The sequence below is a fragment of the Lontra canadensis genome, unplaced genomic scaffold (genome assembly GCF_010015895.1).
Source record: "Lontra canadensis isolate GAN:19392208 unplaced genomic scaffold, GSC_riverotter_1.0 scaffold50, whole genome shotgun sequence".
NCBI classification, from domain to species: Eukaryota; Metazoa; Chordata; class Mammalia; order Carnivora; family Mustelidae; genus Lontra; species Lontra canadensis.
In genome coordinates, this window is record NW_022631044.1 from 7,384,959 (window position 1) to 7,411,671 (window position 26,713).

Genomic DNA, 26,713 nt, shown 5'->3' on the forward strand with positions numbered 1-26,713 from the left:
GTGATTTAGACACTGAATAAGGAAAGGGAGCATTTTTTTTTTTTAAGATTTTATTTGTTTATTTGACAGACAGAGATCACAAGCAGGCAGAGGGGCAAGCAGAGAGAGAGGAGGAAGCAGGCTCCCCGCCGAGCAGAGAGCCCGATGCGGGGTTCGATCCCAGGACCCTGGGATCCTGACCTGAGCCGAAAGCAGAAGCTTTAACCCACTGAGCCACCCAGGCGCCCCAAGGGAGCATATTCTTAAGTTCTCAAAGAATAGATTTAAAACATTCTGCTGTGTTAATAAGAATTTTCTTTCTTAGGGCGCCTGCGTGGCTCAGTTGGTTGAGCATCTGAGTCTTGGTTTTGGCTCAGGTCATGATCTCATGGGTCATGGCATTGAGCCCTGCCTCAGGCTCGTGCTCAGCAGGGAATAGGCTTGAGTCTCTCTCTCCCTCCACCCTTCCCCCAATGTGCATGCACCTGTGTGTGTGTGTGTGTGTGTGTGTGTGTGTGTGACACACACTCACTCTCTCCTAAATAAATTAAAAAAAAATTTTTTTTTAAAGAATTTTCTTTCTCGGGGTGCCTGGGTGGCTCAGTGGGTTAAAGCCTCTGCCTTCGGCTTGGGTCATGATCCCAGGGTCCTAGGATCAAGCCCCGCATCTGGCTCTCTGCTCAGCAGGGAGCCTGCTTCCTCCTCTCTCTCTCTCTCTGCCTGCTTCTCTGCCTATTTGTGATCTCTCTCTGACAAATAAACAAATAAAAATCTTTAAAAAAAAAAAGAATTTTCTTTCTCACTTTAGAAAATTGGCATTGGCTCTACCCACCCTAAACACGGTCAGCCCTGCTATGCTTGTCAGGCTTCTTTAAAGATACTCCCATCCCATCCCCAAGTCTGGAGAGAAGTTTGTGCCTCCGTCTCTACCGTGGCACATCAACTATCATCCCTATGGAGAATCTAACAAAGCAGGGAGATGGGTATTTAATTCTAAATTTTCCTTAAGGATTTCCTGATTTGGCCTAATTTCTCCCCAGACTGGTGGAACAAGAATAGCAACATAACTTATGTAAACTAGAAAATGGTACAGTGGTTTTTAAGTTACACCAAATTGTACATTGAATTTAAGACTTACTGCCCTAAGACCCTCACAACTTTATATGAAAAAGCAGCTACAGAACTGTACAGACAGTATGATCCGTTTCTGTAAAACTGACTGCTCTATATAAATTCATTCATGTTTGTAGGAAGTAATCTGAGAGGATGCTTGCTAAACAGCTAACAATGGTGAGGCTCAAGGCTCTGTGCCTTGTTTGTGTAAAGAGTCCTTAGAACACTTTTTCCTTCCCACACTGCTTTATTGTTTCAGACTTCTAGGACACTATGAATTATTATTATTATTTTTTTAAGATTTTATTTATTTGACAGAGAGAGAGATCACAAGTAGAGAGAGAGAGAGAGAGAGGAGGAAGCAGGCTCCCTGCCTAGCAGAGAGCCGGATGTGGCACTCGACTCCAGGACCCTGAGATCATGACCTGAGCTGAAGGCAGAGGCTTAACCCACTAAGCCACCCAGGCAGCCCCTGAATTATTATTTAAAAATAATTTATTCTTAAATTTTCACATAAGTAGACTTCCGCAAGGTATGACAAGTGTATAGAATTGTGTAACTATCACCACAATCACTTAGTTCTTATCACCCCGAAAAAAAAAAAAAATCCCTCTATCTGAATCCTTGGAACTAGTGAGCTGTTCTCAGTCACTCTAGATTGCCTTTTCCAAATGTCACAGAAATGGAATCTTACAGCATGTTGCCTTTTGAGTCTGGCTTCTTTCACTTGACATCATTAATCTGAGATTCATCTGTGTTGTTGCCTGCTTCGGGAGTTCATTCCTTTCTTGCTGAGCAGTACTGCATTGTGTGATGTCTGCGTTTTGATGATCCACTCACCCCTTGGAAAACATTTGGGTTATTAGTGGGTTTTGGCAGTTATGAAGAAAGCAGCTATACATGTTCATGTACAGGTTTTTAAATGAACATAGCTTATTTGGGGTAAACAGGAATAGGATTGCTGGGTCATATCCTCAGTGTATATTTAACTCTATAGGAGGAACGACAAGGGGCGCCTTGGTGGCTCAGTGGGTTAAGCCTCTGCCTTTGGCTCAGGTCATGATCTCAGGGTCCCAGGATTGAACCCTGCATTGGGTTCTTTGCTCAGCGGGGAGCCTGCTTCCTCCTCTCTCTCTCTGCCTGCCTCTCTATTTGTGATATCTCTCCCTGTCAGATAAATAAATAAAATCTTAAAAATAAAAAAAACAACTTTATAGGAAATTGTCCACTGCTTTCTAAAACCAAATAATATACGAGAGTTCCAGCAGCTCTGCATCCTCTCCGGAACTTGAACTAGATATGATAAGTGTTTTTGATTGTAGCCATTCTCATAAGTGTGTGATAATACATCACTGTGGTTTTAATTTGCGTTTCCCTACCAACTGATCCCGTTCAACACTGTTTTTTAGTATATGTGCTGCCGAAGCGAGCACCCGTTCAACACTGTTTTATATGCTTCATTCATTAGCCATCTTTTTGGGTATAGAGTCTGTATAAATCTTTCACACATTGTTGTTCTATTGTTTTGTTTTTGTTGAGTTATATTAATCTTTTTAAGAACTTATTGTATTGAAATAATGTATAACTGACCTACAATAAACTGCATGTATTTAAAACGTACAGTTGTTAAATTTGACATAAACATGCATCTGTGAAACCATTGCCACAATCAAGATGAGTTTATCCATTATCCACAGGAATTTCATACCCCTTTATAAATTCCTTCCATTCCCCTTCCCGCTACCACTCCATCCCCAGGCAACCAGGGACCTGTTTCCTGTGATCAGAGATTAGTTTGCATTTCATAGAATTTTATAGAAATGGAATCAATGTATTGTGGACTCTTTTCGTCGGACTTCTTTTGCTCTGCTTAATTGTTCTGAGATTCATCCGTGTTCTTGCGTGTATCAATACTTCATTCCTTTTTATTGCTGGGAGTATTTCATGGAATCGATACACCTTAATTTTTTATTAATTAACCTGTAGGTGGACATTTGGGTTGTTTTCAGTTTTTAGCCATTACAAATAAAGCTGCTATGAATATTCATGCACAATTCTTGTCTGGGCATATTTTTTCATTTACCTGGGGTAAACACAGTAACTAGGAGTAGGTATTTGGTTGGGACATACAGTAGGTGTATGTTTAACATTTTAAGAAACTGCTAAACTGTTTCCAGGTAGTTGCACCACTTCACGTTGTTATCTTAACTAAATGGAAGTAATCTTTAAAAAATGGTTTTGGGGCACCTGGGTGGCTCAGTGGGTTAAGCCTCTGCCTTCGGCTCAGTTCATGATCTCAGGGTCCTGGGATGGAGCCCGCATCAGGCTCTCTGCTCAGCAGGGAGCCTGCTTCCTCCTCTCTCTGCCTGCCTCTCTGCCTACTTGTGATCTCTGTCAAATAAATAAATAAAATCTTAAAGAAAAATAAAAAATAAAAAATGTTTTTACCCATATTTATTGATGCCTACACATAAACTATACAAGCTCTCCTCAGTCACAGATTTTGGGGTAAGAGTGGGGAAGAGAGCTAAGTTTTTCCTCCTAATAAAGGAAAGAATGAAGGGGTAGTATTGGGGGAGAGCCCTTACGGGGAGCCAGGAATCTCGTTGTCACTCGTGGCAGAAAAAGAAAATTAAAAGACCCGGTGACTGTATAACTTTAATGGAGTTAGGAAGAACATAAATGTCTCCTTTGGGATTTTTTTTTTTTAAGATTTTTTTTTTTTTTTTTTTAACAGACAGAGATCACAAGTAGGCAGAGAGGCAGGCAGAGAAAGGATAGGGGGAGCAGGCTCCCCACTGAGCAGAGAGCCAGATGTGGGGCTCCATCCCAGGACCCTGGGATCATGACCCAAGCCAAAGGCAGAGGTTTAATCCACTAAGCCACTCAGGCACCCCTCTCCTGCGGGATTTTATGGGCATGTGGGGCAAGGCTGTGCTATGTAAAGACCCCTCTTCAATCTTTTTTTTTTTTTTTTTTTTAATTTGACAGAGAGAGACACACAGAGAGAGGGAACACAAACAGGGGGAGCAGGAGAGGGAGAAGCAGACTTCCCGCCAAGCAGGGAGCCTGATGTGGGCCTCAATCCCAATACCCTGGGATCAGGATCCGAGCTGAAGGCGCCCGCCCTCTTCAATCTTAAAAGCTATCTAAATGAAACACATTAGCCACCAAACCCTCACTCATCTCAAGGGCCACCAGTAGAACGCACTGTATACTCTGGGATTCTTTCTTAGAGTGTAGTAGTGAAAAAACCCTTCCCTCTACCTCTTAGGTTTAATACCCAGGGCACACAAAGCACAATGATAAAAGGCAGATTAACAGGAGAGAGGATTATTCTGCATACATATGAGGAAGTCTTACAGAAAAAAAGTGAAAAACTCCAAAGAAGTGGTGAGACTGGGGGGATTTACATACCACTCCACTTTCTAATTTAGAGCGCATGCGTGAGCACTCACACGTGTGTGTGTGTGTGTGTGTGTGTGTGTGTGTGTGTGCCCATGCATGAAGGAGGGAGGGGCAGAGGGAGAGAGGATCTTAAGCAGGCTCCACGCTCGGGGCAGTGGAGGTATACCATTTTCACTAAGGGTGAAATACTGTAGAAAGTCACAAGACAAAGGTGGAGAAATTGGCTTCTAGGTATATACATTGTGGGAAGGTAAATATATATGGGAAATTAATGGAAGATAAGGGTTATCGTTGTAGAGACTGAAGCTGGGGCCTTCTCCATTTGTAAGTCTTCTCTCTGGTAATTACGAGTGGTCTTCCTCTTCCTGGTATAGAAGAGGAGACCCCTTTACAAATGAAAACTGGCACCTGAGGAACTCAGGAGGGACTCAGGTTCTTTTCCTATAACCCCCCTATAGTGACAAGTGCTGCAATTGTTTTCTGTAACTCCCCCTCCAACCACTGGAGGCCCATCTGATTTGTCTGCACTCCCTCTGAGATTCCACTCCCATTAAAATCCAGATTCATGCCATTTCCACCTATTTCTGGGGGAAGTGACCCAGCCTTGGATTGGAACCAGGCACAGAGAGTGGTCTCTATAGGTTTTGTGCCCAAAGTGGGGCTCAGTGAGCTTTGAGAGTCTTAATCCCCTCCTTGGAACAGATCAAAGACTACAAGTGGGGAACCTTGCAGAGAAAGGATGGGCACTATTACTGGGACATGAACTCTCACTCATAGCTCCCCAGCCCTCAGACCGGTCCACACTAGCTTTCTGATTGTTCTTCTGAGAGAGCAGAGGACATCATGGAGTGGGACAAGGAGGAAGGCAATGGGGTGGGGGAGAACGGTTCTGAGTAATTCCTTTGGGGTCACATCCTTTTTTTTTTTTTTTTTTTTGAGGGAGAGAGAGAGAGAGCACAAGCAGGGGGAATGGGAAAGGGAGAAGCAGACTCCCCGCTGAGCAGGGAGTTGGATGCAGGACTGGATCCCAGAACTCTGGGGTCAGGACCCCGGTCAAAGGCAGTTGTTTAACCAACTGAACCACCCAGGCACCCCGTCACATCCTTCTTTTGAACCATGATTCTATAATTTGTTCCACCTGAGCTTCTCAGAAGTTTAGAGTAGTGGTTCTCAAAAAGCACTGCCTGAAACAGCAGACCCAGCATCACCTGGGAACTTGTTTGAAATGCAAATTATCTGGCCACCCTAGCCCTCCCACCAAATTGGAAACTTCAGAGGAAGCTCAGCAGTTAAAAAAAAAAAAAAAAAATCCCCCACCATCCCACTCCCACCCCTCACACACAGACACACGCCTGACTGGCAAAGAGCCATAGCTCGAGTCTGTGATGAGGAGCGCAGATCAGTCCATTGAGAAGTTTAGAAAATCCTAAATCTTCCCTCCCCCTACCTTTCCAACAGAAGCCTCTTGCTTCCAGTAAGACTTTCACACAGTCCTTATTCAATTCTTCGTGCCGACCTTATTTTTGCATTCCAACTGGGCACAAAGCTGAGTCCTGTTTTCCCATTATCCGTCAGATGAATGCTTGGATTTGTGTCCCAGCGGCCCGGTCGTGCTTGGTAATCCGAAACAGAGACCTGGAAGTCCCAGGGCAGTTTCTGACTTCCCCATTGGGGAGCCTGCTGGAAGCCTGTGAAAGAGGAAAAGACGTTGGTGACACAGCGCCACCCTGTGGCGGCTAGGAGAAGAGCCATTCTTGGCCTCTCAGTCTTCACTAACCTTAAACCTCATCAAATCCAAACGTAACAGCCATTTAAAGAGCATTTCCTATGCTATAGGCACCCTGATCATTGCTTTTTCTTGTAATAGCCTCTGCTTTTTCTATGCAGTAGATAAGATCCACACAACTAATAAGAGCATGGAGTCTGCAGAGGCTGCAGGAGTGCCCTGAGCCTGCTCTGTCCTTGTAACCTGCCAGTTGGTGGGGAATGCTCCTTATATAAGGTCGTGCTTTTGAAGCTCACACGTTCAGACAGCACGTGGGATTCTTGTTAAAATTCACATTCTGATTCAGCAGATCTGGGTTGGAATCCAAGATCCTACATTTCTAAGGGCTCCCAGGTTACACCAATCCTGTCTTGTGGACTACACTGAAAGCCAAGACCTCGAGCAGTGAGTGCTGTCAGAGAGAACTTTCTGTGATGATGGAAGCATTCTAACTCCATGTTGTGGCCACTAGCCATGTGTGGCTATTGATCACTTGAAATGTGGCTACTTGCAACCAAGAAACTAGATTTCAATTTTAGTTAATTTCAATTAATTTTAATATATGAAGGCCCCTGTGGCTAATGTCTATCATACTGGACAGAGAAGTGTCCCTCATGAGGGGTGGCTCAGGCTGACTTTGAGATGGCTTGTCATGGAAGAGCCAAAATTCCATGGCAGGTTAAAGCAGGACCATCAATTACCAGATTTTTAGAGAGATTAATATACCCCAACTTTGCCATTTTACATACGAACTGAGTCTCAGGCAAAGTGACTTGTCCCAGAGCCACAGAGCTAATACAGCATGCTTTTCACTGTTAGGGTACGGAGTCAACCACCCCTCAATTAGACAGAGAACACTCTCGATAATGCAAGTCACACAGCGAGGTTTATTTCCAGCTAGCTGGGGCCCAAGTATCCTCCCGGCGCAGCGGGTTTCAACAAGGACCGCGAGCACTCAAAGCCAAGGGTTTATATAGCATTTTCAAGGCACTTTTTCATAGCTATATACACATCTTGCGCCCCACTTTGACAGTTTAACTTTGTTTAACCTTTTGCCACCCCGGCGTCACCCTGGCGCCATCCTGGCGGTTAAGTGAGATTTAAGTTTAGAAGAAATTTAACTTTATTTACATTTCCTTCTGCCTCAGCCTCCTTCAGTTTTATGGTGGGGAGGGCGACCTTAGGCCTCGAGGTACTGAGCCATTTGTCTCTGGAAATTGGGCCATTGAAAAGATGGCCTTTTTGTTGTAAATCACCAGGACATTTGCAAACCAAGGGAGACTCCTGTCTTGAAGGATTGTGATCTCTGCAAGTTAACTATTTGTTTTTCTTTAACATTTGGTCCCTGTGGAGCCACCACCTAACCGCCCTGGTGGTATAGGATTAAGTTGTTTTTTCAGGTTTTAGTTAGTTCCTCTTATCTCAAGTCTCGTTTGCAGCGTCGGCCTGTTAGGGACACTCAGTAAAATGGCTTCCCGGCCTTCAGGATGGCCATTCTTATGCTAACCCACTCTTACAGTGAGTGCAAAGTGCCAGCTTTTGCTTTGCCAAGATGGCTGTACTTATGTCAGGGCTAGACTCGAGGTGGGTACAGCCTTGTTTTTCTTGGCCTCCACACCTGGAGCTGGTTTCTGGTACTTGTTTTTGAAGTCCCCTGGGGGAAGGGGAGCAGGGACAGTTTAAGGGTTAAACAACAAAGTTATTGTTTAACCTCAATGGAAGCCTCTGGCTAAAATAAAAATATAAAATAGGTCCTTACATCACCACTCAGACTTTCCTCTAGGCCCACTGGCCTCCAAAGGAAAAATATATGTCCCCCGATTTAGGAACTCCTCTGTGAGTACAACAGCACAGTTAATAGATTGGAATCAAATGTTACTCATTAGTTTATACAATATATGAATCGGTTAACCAAGTTTAAAAGTAATTCAACTTCCCAAGGAAATAAGCTGATTTTTAGCTATAGCATGCTGAGATGTTGAGCTATTAAGACCTGGGTCACATGAAAAGAATGATCCTGGGATGTTTTGCAAGGCAACCCAGATTAAAGGCAGCCCCCGTCTTGGCCCCCACTGGTGTAGCTGAGGTGTCTGACTTTGCACAGAACATATGTCTCACTGCAGCTGGTACAGGCCTGCCGGACACCACTCATAACAAGATGACTGAACAGGTTGTCCTTTACCATGCTGGAAGGAAAGACTTACTTGACTAATCATTTAAAAAAAAATATATATATATATATATACACATATATATATATATGTTTATTTATATATGTGTATATATATATTTTAAAGATTTTATTTATTTGACAGAGAGAGATCACAAGCAGATGGAGAGGCAGGCAGAGAGAGAGAGAGAGGAGGAAGCAGGCTCCCCACTGAGCAGAGAGCCCGATGCGGGACTCTATCCCAGGACCTTGAGATCATGACCTGAGTCGAAGGCAGCGGCCCAACCCACTGAGCCACCCAGGCACCCATTAAAAATATATTTTTTTTGTTGTAAAGCGATATATGCATATTATATAGAAATAAAATTGCACAGAAAGTATTATATTAGTTCTCTATTGCTGCATGACAGATTATTTCTAGAACCTAGCAGCTTAAATCTACAAACATTGTGTTATCTTGATCAGCAGAGTGTTGAGCCCCATGGTTCTGCCTCAGGGGCTCTTGGGAGGGGGCAGTCTGGATATCCTCTAGGGCTGCCATTGTCATCTGCAGGCCGGACTGAGGCCAAAGGATCCTGCCCAAGCTCACTCATGCTGCTGTTGGGTTAATAAGGTTACTCGTGATGTAGCTGGACCAAGGGGTGAAGAGCAACTGACTCTGTTTGGGAACAGAGAGGTTGAGCCACTTGCCACTGACAAATCCAAAGGCAGAGAGAATTTATTCCACTGGGCCCAGCTCAGCAAGGCAGCAGACTAGCGTCTCAAGGACGGTCTCCAAAATGCCAAAAACACTTCTAGGTTTATGTAAGCAAAATGCAGGACAAAGGTCAGTGGCTACTGTAGGAAGGCAGTGAAGGTCAAGTTGATCATTTTCTTGGGTGGGGTCTTGCTGGCTCAGGGTAGTCCTTATTGCCTGAAGGATAGTTTCAGTTTCCATCAGGGAATGCTTTCCCCATGGGGTCTTTGGCCCAAGTTGAGATAAACTGGCAAGAAGAACTTAATTACAAAGTTTGAGGTCAAAATGGAGGTAGTTGAAGTCCTCCTTCAATGACAGTTTTCCCCAAGAGTAAATGATGAGAAAGCAAGACAGAGAGCCCAGGATGGAAACTAGCATTTTATAACCTCCACACTAAGAGCCATATTATCACTTCTGCCAGGCCTCCACCTTACCTGTAAAATTTTATGGCCCTGCTGAAGATCTGGATTCCCTATCCTGCCATGGAAACATTAGACAACTTGAAATTTTCAAAGCAAGATGGCAGACTGAGTTCCAGAAAGGCTGAGATGAGCAACATAAAGAAGACAGAATTCTTGGAAAAGTAGACATCAAAAGTTTTTCTCTTGTTGTATGCTGGGGATAAAGTCAGGGCCTACTTATTCATTAGGCACATAAGTACGGTGCCTAATAGGTATGTGCCCAGGACTCATGACATGCTTAGGGGCCCATGAAAATACTTTCTTTTCTAAATTAGGAGAAAAAATGGAAATTTCAAGTTGGACAAAATGTTTTGAAAGGGTCCGTAGACAAAAGGACAAGACTGATACAAAGCGAAGGTCAAGCAAAGCTTTATTTCGCGCCAAGCATCGAGAATCAAACTGACCGGCCAGGGCCTCTTGCAATGAGGTGACCCCTCCCAGCCTCACAGACTAACTTTTATAGAGTAAAGGCCATGTGGTTGAGCCTGGCCACACACAGGTGGCCAACTGAATTACATTCTACCCCATGATAGTCATCTAATTCAGCCTGTGACTTTGGCTAGAATTGGCGCCTTTGTCTGGTGCCCAAAAGGCGGGGGCTCACACTTCCTGGCGGGTAATACGTGCGCTTTTACTTGATTGGACGTCTCCACCTGGCCAAACTCGTCCTTGTTGGGTAGGGAGGTAATACATGCGCTTTCACTGATTGGACGTCTCCATCTGGCCGGACACATCCTTGTATCTGGGCTCCATTATTTTTGCCCAGCCTGACATGTCCTGGTATCTGTGCTCCGTTATTGGGGCTATTTGGCCGTATTTCACCAGTTCTGTTTCTAAGTGCTTTCCTCTTGGGGGGAAGGGGCAGGTTCAATCTAAGTTTACTGCATAAACAACAAAATGGCTCGCTCTGGCTAAGTAGGCCCTTACAGTTTTAGCATATAATATTAAGATAGTCACCTTTAGGGTGCCTGGGTGGCTCAGTGGGTTGAGGGTCCGACTCTTGATTTCAGCTCAGATCGTGATCTCAGGGTCATGGGATCGAGCCCCACATCGGGCTCCGTGCTCAGTGAAGAGTCTGCTTGTCTCTCTCCCTCTGCTCCTCCCCATTGCTCATGCTCTCATTCTCTTTCCTAAATAAATAAATAGATAAGTAAAATCTTTTAAAGATATAGATATATAATGGTCATCTTTATACCAACTCAGTAATAAAATAAAATTTTTAGCATGTTTTTGTGGATGAAGGGGATCACAAAGACGAAAGTGCTTGGGACCCACAAATAATCATACACTACAGCCCGGGAGAAAGGATTTCATAACTGACATCAATCCAGGGGACTACACACTTCTTGGAGATGAGTATGGACATGGCATTGCCACCACTTATAAATGTCCTTTTCCTTAATGAGTGTGTTCAAATTTCCCTAGTTACAATGAACTGGCTCTGTCTTTGCCTCTTAAAGCTCCTATCAGGACCCCAGAAAGCCATAACTGCTAGAGGGAAGGGAGCTGGACCAAAGCAATGCATATGGACACAGAGGATTCCTCCAGCATCCTCTCCGTGCTTGTATTTTTCCCCTCGGCCTCTGATTCAGAGAAGTCCAGCAGATTCCAGGGAAGCCTGTCCCTTACCTAATCCAGGCTGCCCTATGCCCATCTGTCCTGGCCACAGTGATGATCACCCCGACCATCACCAACCCAACCCAGCTGGAGTCAGTCTTAGAACTTTTGCCAGAAACTATGGGGTACAAACATTCTTCCCTGGAAGGCATAGTGTACAAAAGTGACTCTGAATTCCTACATAATTTGCCACCATGATCAAAGCCAAAGGAAATCTCAGAAAAACAGCCACAGCCTTGATCAACCACACCTGAGCCCTACGACTAGATTTTTTGTTGTTGTTAATTACATAAGCCTATAAATTCCCTTTTACTGTCAAAGCCAGTTTGGATAGGGTTTTCTGCTACTTTCAACCAACCTTACTGAAACTAAATGTAGCATTATTATTCCCACTTTATAAATTAGGAACAGAGGGTAAGTCGCTTGCCATAAATCACAGTCCAGATTAATCTTAACATGTGTTTTGCATTGATATCAAATGTTCTGTTTTCACAGATTTCACAAATTTTATCTGGCTCTCCAAGCATGTGTTACCTTGTAAACACTGTAAGTATGAACAGACGTAAGCAGAAAGGAATCACTGTATATAAGACTTTCTTCTTACTCTTTTGTCCTACTATACGACTCCTTTAAAGAGCTACCCCATTCTGGGAAAGCACCCCCCAATCACCCACATACCTGAAGAATTGGAAGTTCAGGAATTGGGAGGTTAGATCAGAATTTGAAAGGGGTACCCTCTCTGTGTCCCATCTGGTCTTCTCAGCCCTCCACCCACCCACTCTTGGCTGCCAACTTCATTGCCTTTTTACCATTGACACCACTGATACCCTCATCTCATTCCTTTCCATCTATCTCAGCCTGCTTTTGAATCTGTTTGTTGGCTCAGCATATCCGGACAATTGTACCTCTTGTAGTCTGGCCTGGTCCCCTTGACCTCCCCTTCCCATGCATGGTCTAGGTACAAGATCTTTATCTTTGACAATTAAAAGGTGCAAGAGGACTTTTTGCTTAGCTTAGCAAGGTTATCTCCCACTAAGATCCCTTGATATGCTGAGTTCTGAAGGAGGGATACATTTGCAGAACCATTTCAGAAATTTAAAAGAGAAAAGGAATTAAGTCCCCTTAAGCCTACCTTCTGAGATTTAAACATGCAAAAAATTGCCGGGATGTCATTGACCCAGTCTGATACCAGGAAAGGACACGCAGGGCCACAAAGGGGAAGTTTTCAGGAGGTTATGGGGAATCTGGGATGGTGACCTCCATACAAGTTGCATATAGGCAATCCAGAAGCAGCCATCTTGGCATAGTGTCAGGGTTTGCGAATACATATGCATATTAATTAAAAGCATTGCTACCTTCAGTCATGGCATGTGGCACTATTGTGGGCTAGCAAGGACCTGTACCCGCAAGGGCATCACCAAAGTATGGGCAGTGTGTGCTGGCCCTGTGCAAAACCAGTATTTCAACAGCGACACCTTGTGGCAGCAGCTGAAACAACAGTGCTGATAACACACTACTGGCCTCTTTGCAGAGAATGTAGGATTCTTATAAAGTTTAAGGGTACTTCTCAAGAGGCAGATGATTTCCTGCTAATAAAGGTAGAGGAACACTACTAATGGTAAAAATAAACCTTTTGGTGATGATGTGGAGAGAATGGAGCCCTTGTGCTCTGTTGGTGAGGATGTGAATTGGTGAATTTCCACTGTGGAAAACAGTATGCAGGTTCCTCAAAAAATTAAAAATAGAGTTACCAAATGAACCAGTAATTCTAGTACTGGGTATTTATCCAGATAAAACAAAAACACTAATTCAGAAAAGATCTATGTACCCCTGCGTTTACTGCAGCATTACTTAAAATAGCCAAGTATAGAAGCAACACAAGTGTTGGAGATACATACACATACAAGTGAGTATTACAGACACATATATATGAATACTCCTCCAGCGTAAAAAGAAATGTGATTGGGGCGCCTGGGTGGCTCAGTCATTAAGCGTCCGCCTTCGGCTCAGGTTGTGATCCTGGGGTCCTGGGATTGAGCCCCATGTCAGGCTCCCCGCTCAGTGGGAAGTTCTCTCTCTCCCACTCCTCCTGCTTGTGTTCCCTCTGTCTTTCTGTCAAATATGTAAATAAATAAATCTATCTTAAAAAAAAAAAAAAAGAAAGAGATCTTGTGATTTGCAACAACATGGATGCACCTCGACGGTATAATGCTAACTGAAATGTCTGACAGAGAAAGACAAATACCATACAATGTGGAATTTTAGGAACAAAACACATGAAGAAAAAAGAAGACCAAAAAAAAAAAAGACTCTTTTAAACATTTTATTTATTTCAATATCTCCACACCCAACGTGGGTGGGGCTCCAACGCATGGCCAAGAGCTCAAGAGTCCCATGTTCTTCCAACTGAACCAGCCAGGCACTCCAGGAAAAGACTTTTATTTATTTATTTTTTAAAAAGATTTTACTTATTTATTTGACAGACAGAGATCCCAAGTAGGCAGAGAGGGAGAGGAGGAAGCAGGCTCCCTGCTGAGCAGAGAGCCCGATGTGGGGCTCGATCCCAGGACCCTGGGATCATGATCCGAGCTGAAGGCAGAGGCTTTAACTCACTGAGCCACCCAGGCACCCCTGGGAAAAGACTTTTAGATACAGAGAACAAGTTGGTGGTAGCTAGAGGGGAGGCAGGGGGTGGGGGGGGGGAAGGAAAGACACCTGAGGGAGTTATCTGTCCTACTTGTATAGAGGGCCACCCCTGGGTCTGTCCCCAGAACAGGATACAGAACTTGGAGAGAAGGCATACCAGGTAGCTGTTTCTGCTGGGCTGCCTGCCATATTCTCTGTTGTCTCCCAGAACTTCTCCAGCTCCACTTACAGCCTGGCTCCTGGGCCCTGTCATCCCAGCAGTGTCAGTGTGGGGAACAAAGGACAGCTCCAGAAGAAAAAAAATCAGCTCCAGAAGCTGTCACTAGGTCTCCAATGGATGGAGTCATTTTCAAGGTCATGAAACTGCAGTTAAGGCAACCTCCTAGCTCCCCTCCAAATGGGGCTTGGTTTTTTCTGGGGCTTCTTGTCACTTTCCTAGCAGGAAAGTCCACTTCTCTGTAATCAGATTGCAGAGGTCACCGGGGCTCTTCTGAAACGGGAAGCCAGTTCTTTTCAGCCTTCATTCTATTTGTTGCCCATTTTAGCAGATTAAGCACTTAGGGTTGGGATTTTTAAAATATTTATTCTTTGGGCCAAAGGAGTATCTTAATAAAGGTAAGTTCTTTGTATAAGACTTCTTCAAACCCTAATTAATTCCTGAAGAAGCAGCACGCGTCTCTTAATTACTGGCAGGCCTTCTTTGTACATGAGACTAGCAGCGAGAGAGCCAACACCAGCACAAGGGCCCCAAGCCAGCGACCTTGGACTGAACCAGTCCACAGATGTGTTTTGCTGGGGGTCTTTCACACGAAAATCTAGATTTCTTACTCCTTCGGAACAAATGCGCTGTATGGCAATGGTGGGTGTGGATTCTCAGAGCAGCTGCTGGCTTCCGAGGGTCACGGTGAGTGTCCTGTTCTGCCACAGTCGCCCGCGTCCCTGTTGTTACATCCGGGCCCACTGCCCCCATTCGTATTCCCCGCTTGGCCCCGATCTGAATTAGTGCTTCCCTTCTCCAGAAGCTTCTCTCACACCCCCCGGCAGACAGCCAAGATTCTGAGAGACAAGAGGCACATCCATTTCATTTCCCTCCCGGTGCCGGCATGGAGCGTGGGTTCCCAATAAACACTGACCGCAAGAATAACGGAAGAACGAGTCGTACCTAGCGTGTGACAGGCGTCGTGAAGGACACTAAGGAGCTGCAACATAGTGGTAAGACAGGGAGCGAGGGAGAGAGATTGCAGAGGGCGCGCACGCGTGCACGTATGCGTGAGCGTGCGCGAGAGCGTGTGCGTGCACTCGCGCGTCCGTGTGCGCATGTGTGCCTTGCCTTTTAAGGCAAGGCTGCCCAGCATGAGTAAACCGTCGGAGGATGAAAACCCCAGCGGGGCTACAGACTGGCTGCTCTCAGGAAATGGCCCCTTTCAGGCACAACCACAGTCTCCTGTCTGTGGCATGTCCAGTCCTATATAATAACCCAAACTTTGGCTTACATTTTCTTCCATCTCCCTGGCTGCCGGAGACGGGTGGTGGGAGGAGGGGGAAGCTTTTCGCTCTTCCCACCCACTCTTCCCACGGTCCGGCTGATGAGGTCCCTGGCTGCCAGGAGAAAGAGCAAAATCCGAGGTGGTGCCCTCATCGGCAAACATCGGGTTCCTCTGGGTGGCAGGTTCCTAAAGGTGACTCTCGGGCTCACCTGTGTTACTCAGCGATCCCCCCAAACTGGGGGCTTCCCTATAGTTCCCAGGACTCTGTCACAGTTGTAGGCCTGGAATCTGGTTCACCTCCCTCGCAGCCCCCTACTACCCTAGCCACATTGGGTAGGATTTCAGATGTTGCCACATTGGCTGCCCTGGAGACTTTACCTGGTCCAGAAGAAACACTGATCCTCCTTGCTTGTCCCAAGCCACCTCTGCTCTCTCAGACAGGCGTGAGTCTGGCTCCAGGCCACAGAGGCTCCCAACTGTTGACAGCACACCTCGAGCTCTCAAGCAGCCACTGAAGTCCAGTCTCTCTGAGCTCAGGGGAAGGAGGTGACAACCCCCCCCCCCCATATGATCTCACCTTCCCCCACTCTAGGCTTAGAGGACTGCTTTGTCCCAGGAAACCTTTCAGGAGAACTCCAAAGGTCTTGAAACCTATATTCTGCATTTGAAGATATCTTAAACCCACTTTAGAATATCTCTTCAACAAAAATTGTGAAAAACAAAGCAGAAGGAGCCCCATTTAGCATTCTGTTCTAGTAAATAATAGGTGCCCTTAGAAGGATACAGAGAAACATTCCTATGGGAGTTTAAAGGAGTAGACAATTTCTTCCATATAGGGAAAGAACCATGGAAGACTGCGTGGAGGAGATGGCCTTTGAGCTGGGCCTTGGATGTGTGGAGGTCAGGAATGAAGGTATCTTAGGCAAAGAAAGCAGCATAGAGAAGGCACTGGGGCAGGGATTGTGCCATATCAATGGTGTTTTAGGGACATTTCCATTGTCAGCAACAGATACTGAGTGACTTCAGAAACGGGGTCTACGTATGGAAAGCGTTCCTATGAATACTCTGGAACAGTCATTCTCAGAGTACGGCCCCTGAATGCAGAATCTGCATTACCTGGGGACTCATTAAAAATGCCAAATCCAGAACCTCTGAATCAGAGAAGAATCTCCAGGGGTGGGTTAGCATTCTTTGATTTAACAAGCCCTCTAGCTGATTCTCATCTATAGGGAAGTTTGAGAACCTCTGTGATTCAGTATTTCTGGAACGATGCACAAAGAACTGATAGAAGTTCCTTCTAGGGAACTAGATTCATGCTTGCCCAGGGGCTGGGTGGGTGGAAATGGGGAGCAGTTTCTAACAGGGATTAGGTTTCTTGTAGGGGTGGTGAAAATATTTTGGAATTAGATAGTGGTGATGTCTGTACAACATTTTGAACACTAAAACCCTTGAACTGTATGCTTTATTTTTTTGTTAAGTTTTATTTATTTATTTGACAGACAGAGATCACAAGTAGGCAGAGAGGCAGGCAGAGAGAGGAAGGGAAGCAGGTTTCCTGCTGAGCAGAGATCCTGATGCGGGGCTTGATCCTGGGATCATGACCCAAGCTGAAGGCAGAGGCTTTAACCCACTGAGTCACCCTGGCGCTCCTACACTTTATTTATTATTTATTTTTTTTTAAGATTTTGTATATTTGAAAGAGAGAGACAGAGAGAGAGAGAGCACAGTCAGAGGGAGGGGTATAGGGAGAGGGAGAAGCGGCTCCCCGCTGAGCAGGGAGCCCAATTCGAGGCTCAATCCCAGGACCCCGGAATCATGACCTGAGCCAAAGGCAGATGCTTACTGACTGAGTCACCCAGGTGCCCCATGAATTGTACACTTTAAAGTGGTAATTTCATATTATAAGAATTATATCGCAATAAAAAAATCACGTAAAAAAAGAACCCATTTACTTATTCATCCACATTCCTGTAGGATCATAAAAATATAACTGATCGCCCATCAAATGAAAAACAGTGATGTAAACAGATCCTTCTGGCATGGGTGGTACAATAGCTGAGCTTTTAAAATTCACATGCTGTGTGATCTGTATGGACCTCATGAAAGTGTGTTTGTTTCCATCTCTTCACCTCCAGCCACTTGCCATATTTTGATAATGTTCTAAATTACAGGACCCAGAACTGGTCTTTAATTACAGAGTGCTTTAATAGGGCTTGCTGGCAAATACCATAGAATTAAAGGAGCCACTAATGAAATACAACATCGTTTTATCTGTTCTCTGGTGGCAGCTTTTAAAATGCAATTAGTACCATGCAAGATATTTATTTAGGATTTTTATCTCATGTGTCATTCCATTTCCAAATGAGTGTTGTACTTCTAGCTGCTTTTTACTCCTCCATACGACTATTTTCTCATTTTCAATCCACTCTTTTCTTTCCTCTTAGACTCCAGGGAGCCAGAATGTCAGCGGCGTGCAGGAAGGCTGATTAAAGGAAGCAAACATCTTGAGGATGTTCACCAGCCCCACTTCCTGCTGCTCCCTGGTGTGGAAAAAGGAGGAATGGACACAAGGAGTCAAGCTAAATCCTTTCTGGATACCCAGCCGTTCCCTACAGCCTCTGGGTGAGGCATGACACATTCAGCACAGCCTGGACCCTCCACCCCGCCCAGTCCCAGCGCTTGGCACATGTCCTGTGCTGACCACTCCCTACTCTCAGAGGGGGCCAGGCACTTCCACGACTCTCTGGTTTTACCCACTCAAGTGTCACATCCTCTGTGAAGCCTTCCCAACCCACCTTCCCACCCCAAAAGAGACTCTTCCTTTTAGGATCCCTTTGTGCATATTCAGCAATACCTGCCTTTGTCTACTGCTTGGCCATTAGCAGTGTGTGCTGTCCTCTCCTCTGTGGTGAGCCCTCAGGGCAGAGGGATGACACCATCTTTGTGTGCCCCAGCACCTGGGAAATGCTCAACTGGACTATTTGCTAATGACATCATTTCCAGTCTCTCTTATGCAGAAGAGCCATCAATGAATCAGTGTCTCTTAAGCCTGGTGTCCTCCCTGAAGACACTGGATTTCTCTGGCTTGTGGCTGGCCTGCCTCAGAACAAGCAGGGACTCTGATCAGTTTCACAAGGTCCCCAGCAGTGAGGGCTGCAGAGGGGGGAACAAGGCAGTGTGGTCAGAGCAGAGTCTACCTCCCCAGGGATGTCTGTGTGAGGGGCTCTTCTGTGGAAACCAATGCAGCACTGAGTTCTATATTAGCCATGACTTGACAGAACAAATGAAACCACTCTTAGAAGTGGGGGCCCATGGGAAAATTAACAACTCAGGAAACAACAGGGATTGGTGAGGATGCAGAGAAAGGGAACCCCTTTACACTGTTGTTGGGAATGCAAACTGGTACAGCCACTCTGGAAAACAGTAAGAGCTTCCTCAAAAAGTTAAAAATAGAACTACCCTATGACTCAGCAATTGCACTACTGGGGATTTATCCAAAGGATGCAGACATAGTGATTTGAAGGGGCACCTGCACCTCAATGCTTATAGCAGCAATGTCCACAATAGCCAAACTACGGAAAGAACACAGATGTCCATCAACAGATAAATGCATAAAGAAGATGTGGTACACACACACACACACACACACACACACACACAGAATGGAACATTACTCAGCCATCCAAAAGAATGAAATATTGGGGCTCCTTCATGGCTCAATCAGTTAAGCACCTGTCTTCAGCTCAGGTCATGATCCCAAGGTCCTGGGATAAACCCCTGTATCGGGCTCCTCGCTCAGCAGGGAGTCTCTCTCTCCATCTGTCCCTCCCTTCCATTCATGCTCCTCCCCTCTCTTGTTCACTCTCTCTCTTTCTTTCTTGCAAATGAATAAATAAAATCTTAAGAAAAAGAGAATGAAATCTTGCCATTTGCAATAACACGGATGGAGCGAGAGGGTATTATGCTAATCGAAATAAACCAGTCAGAGAAAGACAAGATGAAAATTGAGAAGGGGGCAAACTATAAGGGACCCTGAACTCTAGGAAACAAACTGAGGTTTGCAGGAGGGGAGGTATGTCGGGGATGGGGTAACAGGGTGATGGGCATTAAGGAGGACACTCGATGTAATGAGCCCTGGGTGTTATATGCATTTGATGAATCACTAAATTCTGCTCTGAAACTAATAAAAAAAATACATATAATGGAAGCATATCGTAAAAGAAAAAGAAGAAGGGGGAGGAGGAGAAGAAGAAGAAGGAAGAGGAGAAGGAGGTGCTGCCCATGGGGCAGAAAAGTCTATGAGAAACAAAAACCTCTTCCTTGCTACCAATTTAGTAGCAATTTCTACCAATTTAGTAGAAATGGGATGGAGGGTGTGTCTTTTAGATAGCCATTGACTTGGGAATTTAGTGTCTATGTGTTTGGGGGGCTATCAGTGTACCTATCTTATAGATCTCAAGGGGAAGGGAGCCCCAATCTAACACTTGGGGTTATGATATTAAACGGTAAGTTCAGTATATTCACTTAATAAATTGAAACACTATGATGACGGTGATGAAGAAGACGATGAAATGGTCCTGTGCAGAGCTGTGTCCAGCTCCCCCTCGTTCAGTAGTCTCAGTGCCAGACGGGTCCCTGCAGTCCTCTCCACTGAGGGATGCCCTAGACAGGGCTCAGGAAACCACTCTGTGTTACCGGAAGGCTGCTGTTGAGGACATTGCCTGGCACTGTGTGTTAACAAGAGAAGCCACTGAAGACGTACATCCCCATAGGGGCCGAGAACGGATCGACTCCAGGGCACAGACTTCGAAAGGCGGTGCTTTCCAAGGACCTGGAGCATCCAGGATGGCTCTCTCTTTTCTGCCTTTCTGGGTGACCGCAGTGTAGGCTGGCCCTGCCTCTGAGTGGGCTCACCCATGCCTTCCTTCTGCCTGGCACCCTTCCTCCCTGCTGACAGCAGCAGGCTGAAGCTGTGGTCCCTGGGCAGCAGGGACAGATCAGCTCCAGGCACGGATGAAGCAAACAGCCTCCTGAGGTGGCTCTGTGAAGGGGGTTGGGGCTGGGATATGGATACAGACTGCTTAGTCAGAAGCCATCAAGGCGTTAACTGATTTAGGAAAGGGGAGCTGGGCCAGGAATTAAAATCCACCTTCCTAGAGTGCTCTGCATTGGAGGTAGGGTCGCAGGCCCCAGAAAACAGAACTGTATTATCTGCTCTTTCTCATCTGAACCTTCTTGGTGCATATATTCCTTGGGAAATTCATGGGGACAAACTGCTTGAGTTCAAATCTCATTTCCTAGATGATTGTATGGGCCTGAGAGAAGTTACTAAATCTCCCCATGCCTCAATTTCCTCATCTGTAAAGTGGCAGTGAGGCCATTATGCTCATGAGTTTATACAGGTAAAGCATACTTGGTTCATGGCTAGCGCTAAGCTAATGTTGGCTCTTGCTTCTCCTGCTGAAGTCCAGTTTCTCCAGCAACCTGACACCGTCAGTGTTCAATCTGTTTTCCTCAACAACAATTCTATCATGGGGGTCGCACCTCCATCCAGCTGAGCAAGTCACAAACGGAGAGGTCACCCCTGACACCGCCATCCCCTCCCCTCAAACCATCACCAAGTCTTGTCAGCCTTACTACCTTACTGACTTCTGCCAAAGTTACCCAACTTCCTTAAAATCTCCCAGATCTCAGGCACCTGGGTGGCTGTCGCCTGGCAACTGCCTTCATCTTGGGTCATGATCCTGGAAACCCAGGATCGAGTCCTGCATCGGGCTCGCTGATCAGCTGGGAGTCTGCTTCTCCCTCTGACCCTCCTCCCTCTCATGCTCTCTCTCTCTCACACTCATTCTCTCTCTCTCAAATAAATAAATAAAATATTTTTTAAAAAATCTCCCAGATCTCTTCTTCTCTCCTCTACAACCTTTCACCAGGACTTGACTAGCACAATAAGGCCCCTAACTGTAACCACTCCAACTCCCTACTAACTGTTTCCACCCTGCTGCCAAAGAGATGCTTTGAAGTGCAGATCTGACTGAGCCCTCTCCCTGGGTTCTCTGTGCAGAAACCTCAAAACATATTTCACTCTTCTTCGGGTTAAAACCAAAATCCTAACACCATGCAGACTGCATCTGTTAGAATGTTTTTGGCCCCAACGTTAGAAAGCCCTGCCAAAATTGGCTTGAAATACAAGGTGATTTATTAGCTTCTTCAGAGGTAACTGGGGAAGTTCAGGCTTCAGGCATTGCATGATCAGGGTGCTAGCACCATATTCTGCTATTCTCTCAGTTCTGCCTTCTTTCCTAGATGTCAGCTGCATCCATAGCCCAGCTTCCTTTCAATTGGCCTCAAGTGGGACACTTCTAGAGAACAACAAACCAAAACAGAAATAGAACCATGCCCATCCATGAAATAAAATTCATTCCCTTCAGCCTGAGCCAACTGAGAGCATGTGCCCATTCCCAACCAAAAAACTGCTAGTGATATGCCACACACCATGTCTTTCCATTCTCTGCTCCTGGTGGGAAATGAGTCCTTTACTACAAACACACATTGAAACCATGCTAAAAGATACCATTGGTTTTATTTTAATAATGCTCAACTCTGAAAGATATGAGAACTAACCATCAACCTTAAGGCTGCCCATTGTCCTTGATGATGGATCTGGGAGTAGAGGTGCCCGTGGGAATGACCTCATGATAATAGGCAGTACAAGCAGAGTGCTAGAGGATGGATGAGGGAGGAAGACAGGAGACAAGGGGCTTGCTGGCTTTCTCAAAGATGGACTTTGGATGGTGGATGGAAAAGGTAAGAAAATGCTGCTGTCGTGTCTTCTGCGCCCCGAGGTTGCATTCTCAATCTTCTCCTTGTTCTCTTTCTGAAAATGGACTTTGCCACCAAAGGAACTGAAAGTAGGGACTCAACAACTATTTGTACGTCCATGTTCATAGTAGCATTATTCATAATAGCCAAAAGGTGGCAACAACCCAAATATCCATTCATGGGCAAATGGCTAAACAAAGCATGGTCTATACACACAATGGAATATTATTTGACCTTGAAAGGGAATGACATTCTGATGCATATCCACAGGGATGAGCCTTAAAGATATTCTAAGTGAAATAAGCCAGACACAAAAGAACAAATACCGTATGATTCTATTTATACAAGACTCCTAGAATAGGCGGTTCGTATAGATGGAACATAGAATAGTGGTTGACAGGGCCTGGGGGTGGTTACAGAATGGAGACTTATGTGTAGACTTTCAGTATATGGGATGATAAAGAGGTTCCAAAGATGGATGGTGGGGCTAGTTGTACAACAGTGTGAATGTACTTCATGCCACTGATTGTACAGTTAAAAAATGGTCAAAATGGTAAGTTTTATGTTATATATATTTTACCGCAATAAAAAATAAGTACTCATTTCATCTTCCAGGCATTGAGGGCACAACAGAATGGTGACAGGAAATGCTCAAATAATGATAGTTGATTGATTGGTTAATCAATTGATGGTTGATCGATGGCTGATTGTCAGGATAGAAGACATTTTTTTTTTAAAGATTTTATTTATTTATTTGACAGAGAGAGATCACAAGTAGACAGAGAGGCAGGCAGAGAGAGAGAGGGAAGCAGGCTCCCTGCTGAGCAGAGAGCCCGATGCGGGACTCGATCCCAGGACCCTGAGATCATGACCTGAGCCGAAGGCAGCGGCTTAACCCACTGAGCCACCCAGGCGCCCTGGATAGAAGACATTTTTAGTGATATATTTTCATTTTGGCCCTGTTGTGGAAGAAAAAATTTTCTCTATCTTTCAAGGGATTTTTTTTTTGGGGGGGGCTGGGCTATGAATTAAATTGACATGAGATAGATTAGCAGGAGAAAATCAAATTTAAGTACATACTAAGGGGCTCCATAGGAAAATAAGGCCCACAAGAAGTCAGGCAATTGAGGATTATAGGACACCCAGAGTTAAGGAGAAGTGGAGAGGGATCTGGGACTATAAAGGGAAGGAAAACAACTCAACCACCCCTAATCCATATTATGGTGACCTATGGTGGTTACCTATGGTGATAGCTCCCTTGCTGGAGGAAGTTGTCTATCTAAATTGTTGTAGGCCATGAAGGGAAGGTTGAAGGTTCTTCCTGAGCCTTCTGTTTCTTAAAAAATAATCAGCCTACAATAATCCATGTGCCGAAGAGACACATTTTGGGGTGGTGAATTTTGTTCCCTACTGTTCCATGATGATGCTACCTGTGACAATGAGGAGACTCGGGCCTGCTGTGGACAGAGCCATGAGGCAGCCGTGTGAGAGAGCCCGCCCCTCCCCGTCCTACAGGTCCCCCAATCCTGCAGGCATTGTGTGAGTGAGGCGTGCCTACATCTATTCTCCGCAGGGTGGACCCACAGAGAGGGGAATTTCCTTCTGTCAGGAAAATAGTGTGAAGAAACAAAGCTCTCCTGCTCTTTGAATGGAAAATGTCTCTTTGCCACCTCATTTTAGAGAGCTGTCCCCTTCCCACCTCACATTGCCAGAGGGATGACAGAACAGCTGTCACCCATTGGGTCTGACTCATTAGTTTATCATCTCTCCCCACCCCTCTCCCAAACCCCCTCCCTCCAAACCCACCCACCCCGAAAATGCCTCAGCACAGTGGACTATTTTAAGAACTGAATTCCCCGTCGGCATGGCAACTTCCTGGCTGTACCTTTCGTCATAGCTGCCTGGATGGAAGAAAAGCCACCTTTCACCAGGGCTCCAGCCAGCCTACAGCAGAGATGCTTCGTGGACCAGATGTGGCCAGAGGCTGGACATCGAGTGTAGGTCACACATCCTTCTTTGAGTGTTTGCCTGTTTTATAGCCTGTTAGCAATGCAAAAACCATTCTTAGCTGACTGGCCACACGACAACAGGCACCCCACCAGAATAGGCCCAAGGACTGTAGTTTACCCAACCCCCGTTGTAGGACAGGGACAGCAGGTGCTCACACTTGCTGGGTTTCTCATTGTGGAAGTCTGAAAGATTTGGAATGGTACAGGGGCAACTTGAGTAAAAGACGGGAAGGGAGTTATGGAAGAAGGACAATGTGATTCATTCATTTTTTTAAATTTCCCCCAAATACCTATGTTTTCTTATAATTTAAAGATTTATCTATAGTCTTTTTGTACTTCAAAATGAAAATCTTAAGACTCTGACATCTTTACCATATCCCAAATAAGGACTGATGCTTATAATCTATTAGTTCCTTTTATAGAAAATGGTATTTATTTTGCAACCTCTCATCATTCTTCACAAAGACCAGATTTTCTTCAGATATGTGGGAAGAGGGTTTTGAATGTTTTTTTTTCTTTTTTGCCTAAATTTTTTTTTGACTCCAGGGGCACCTGGTTGACTCAGGTGGTGGAGCATGCAACTCTTGATTTCAGTGTTGTGAGTTCAAGCCCCACGATGGGCATAGACATTATTTTATTTTATTTATTTATTTTTTCAAAGGTTTTATTTATTTATTTGACAGAGAGAGAGATCACAAGTAGGTAGAGAGGGAAGCAGAGAGAGAGGGGGAAGCAGGCTCCCTGCTGAGCAGAGAGCCTGATGCTGGGCTTGATCCCAGCATCAATGAGATCATGACCTGAGCCGAAGGCAGAGGCTTTAACCCACTGAGCCACCCAGGTGCCCCCATAGACATTATTTTAAAAATTTTTTAGTTTACTTTAAAATTTTGTGTTCATTATAGGAAAATTTAAGCATACTTAAAAAGAATAATAAAATGAACTCCCATGCTTCCAGGTGCTCCTGGTTTGTACTTTCTTAAAACATGAATTAAAAGGGGGAAATGAGGGGGCGCCTGGGTGGCTCAGTGGGTTAAGCCGCTGCCTTCGGCTCAGGTCATGATCTCAGAGTCCTGCGATCGAGCCCTGCATCGGGCTCTCTGCTCAGCAGGGAGCCTGCTTCCTCCTCTCTCTCTGCCTGCCTCTCTGCCTGCTTGTGATCTCTCTGTCAAATAAATAAATAAAATCTTAAAAAAAAAGGGGGAGGGATGATTTGCAAATAGAGTCGAACAGAATCCAGTTCTAGGCCCTGTCTGAAAGTGATTGTCAAGGGGAGGGGTAGGAGGGGTAGGAGGAACATCTGTAGGAAAGAAAAGGGGATCACTCTTTGATGGTTACCATGGAAACCACTAGGTTAAGATGGTCGAGTTTGTTGATGGGGCAGTGAGGTTCCTGCTAATGGACTCTGGGTCAGAGGTAGGAGAAATCTTCAGGCTGGTCCCTGATGATATCTTGCTGAATCTGGAACTCCCTTTCCACTCCCCAATCCTGTTCCCAGTATCCTCACTTTGAGGATACTTTCATTCTGAATTTCTACGGTTCAATTAAAAAAGAGACACTTTGGCATTTCCTTCCTCGATTTTAGGGCTTGCTTTTTGTGTTGAGGAAGCCAGAGTCGAAGTTGCATACTTACTTTGAGGAGTTCTGAGATTTGATAGCAGACGACCTGGAGTCCTGTTCACAGCCATAGCGCGGGGGTGGGGGTGGGGGTGAGGGTGGGGGCGGGGACGGAGACGCCACATCCCTGGAAGAAAGCCCCGGAACGTGGAAGGTGGAGGTCTTAGGTATTGACCCCCACCCCAGAATGCGGGAAATACACTCCTGGAGAGCCCGGAATCCAGCCTAAGCCTTGAGATTCAGAGGCTGTGGATTCACTTTCCCCCTTTGGAAGGAACTTGACCCCAACGTAGAATATCCATTGTTCGCCAATGTCCAGGGCTGCTTTAGCCATCAGATTATTTACTGTGGGGCATGCCAGTAGGAAGTGGAACTTTGGCATCGTGCTCCTTGGACTTGGGTCTAAGCCGCAGCACATACTATTTGTACCATGACAGACTCTGCCACCTACTAATGGGCTTGGTGGGGGAAACGAATACAAGATAAGCGGGAGGCACAGAGGCAGAAGCAGGCTGGAATTGCTCATCCAGGGGTAAACATGAGCACAGGGACAGACAGAAGGCCGCCGAAAACCAAGACAGATCCTGACAGGGACAGGTTCCCAGAACTGGAAGGTCTTTAACTCTAGTTAAGCCTCGGACACCTCTGAAAAAGGCTGCACCGACGAGGGACGGCCACTAGGGGGCGCTCGGGCCCGGGATCTCGGGAATCCAGGGTGGCGGAAGAGAAAGGGGAGGCGCGGAGTGGGGGCGGGGGACCGGGGAGGAGAGTGCCGGCAGGGCGGGCTCAATACCCACTCTCCCCGAAGAGTGTTAGCTAGCGAAAGGCAAGGACAGTTACCTCCTGGAGCTGCTTTACCTGTCCGTACGTCCCTACGAAATCAGAA

At 45.6% G+C, this 26,713-nt stretch overlaps 1 long non-coding RNA gene across 1 annotated transcript; it reads right to left on the bottom strand.

Annotated features, from left to right (window-relative positions):
• Positions 1-10,732: 10,732 nt before the first annotated feature.
• On the bottom strand, positions 10,733-25,926 carry LOC116877200. The gene is made up of 3 exons (XR_004384575.1): positions 25,844-25,926; positions 24,090-24,244; positions 10,733-10,762 (listed from the first exon to the last, which is right to left on the bottom strand). It is a non-coding gene; the product is annotated as an uncharacterized LOC116877200 (long non-coding RNA).
• Between the last annotated feature and the right edge of the window lie 787 nt (positions 25,927-26,713).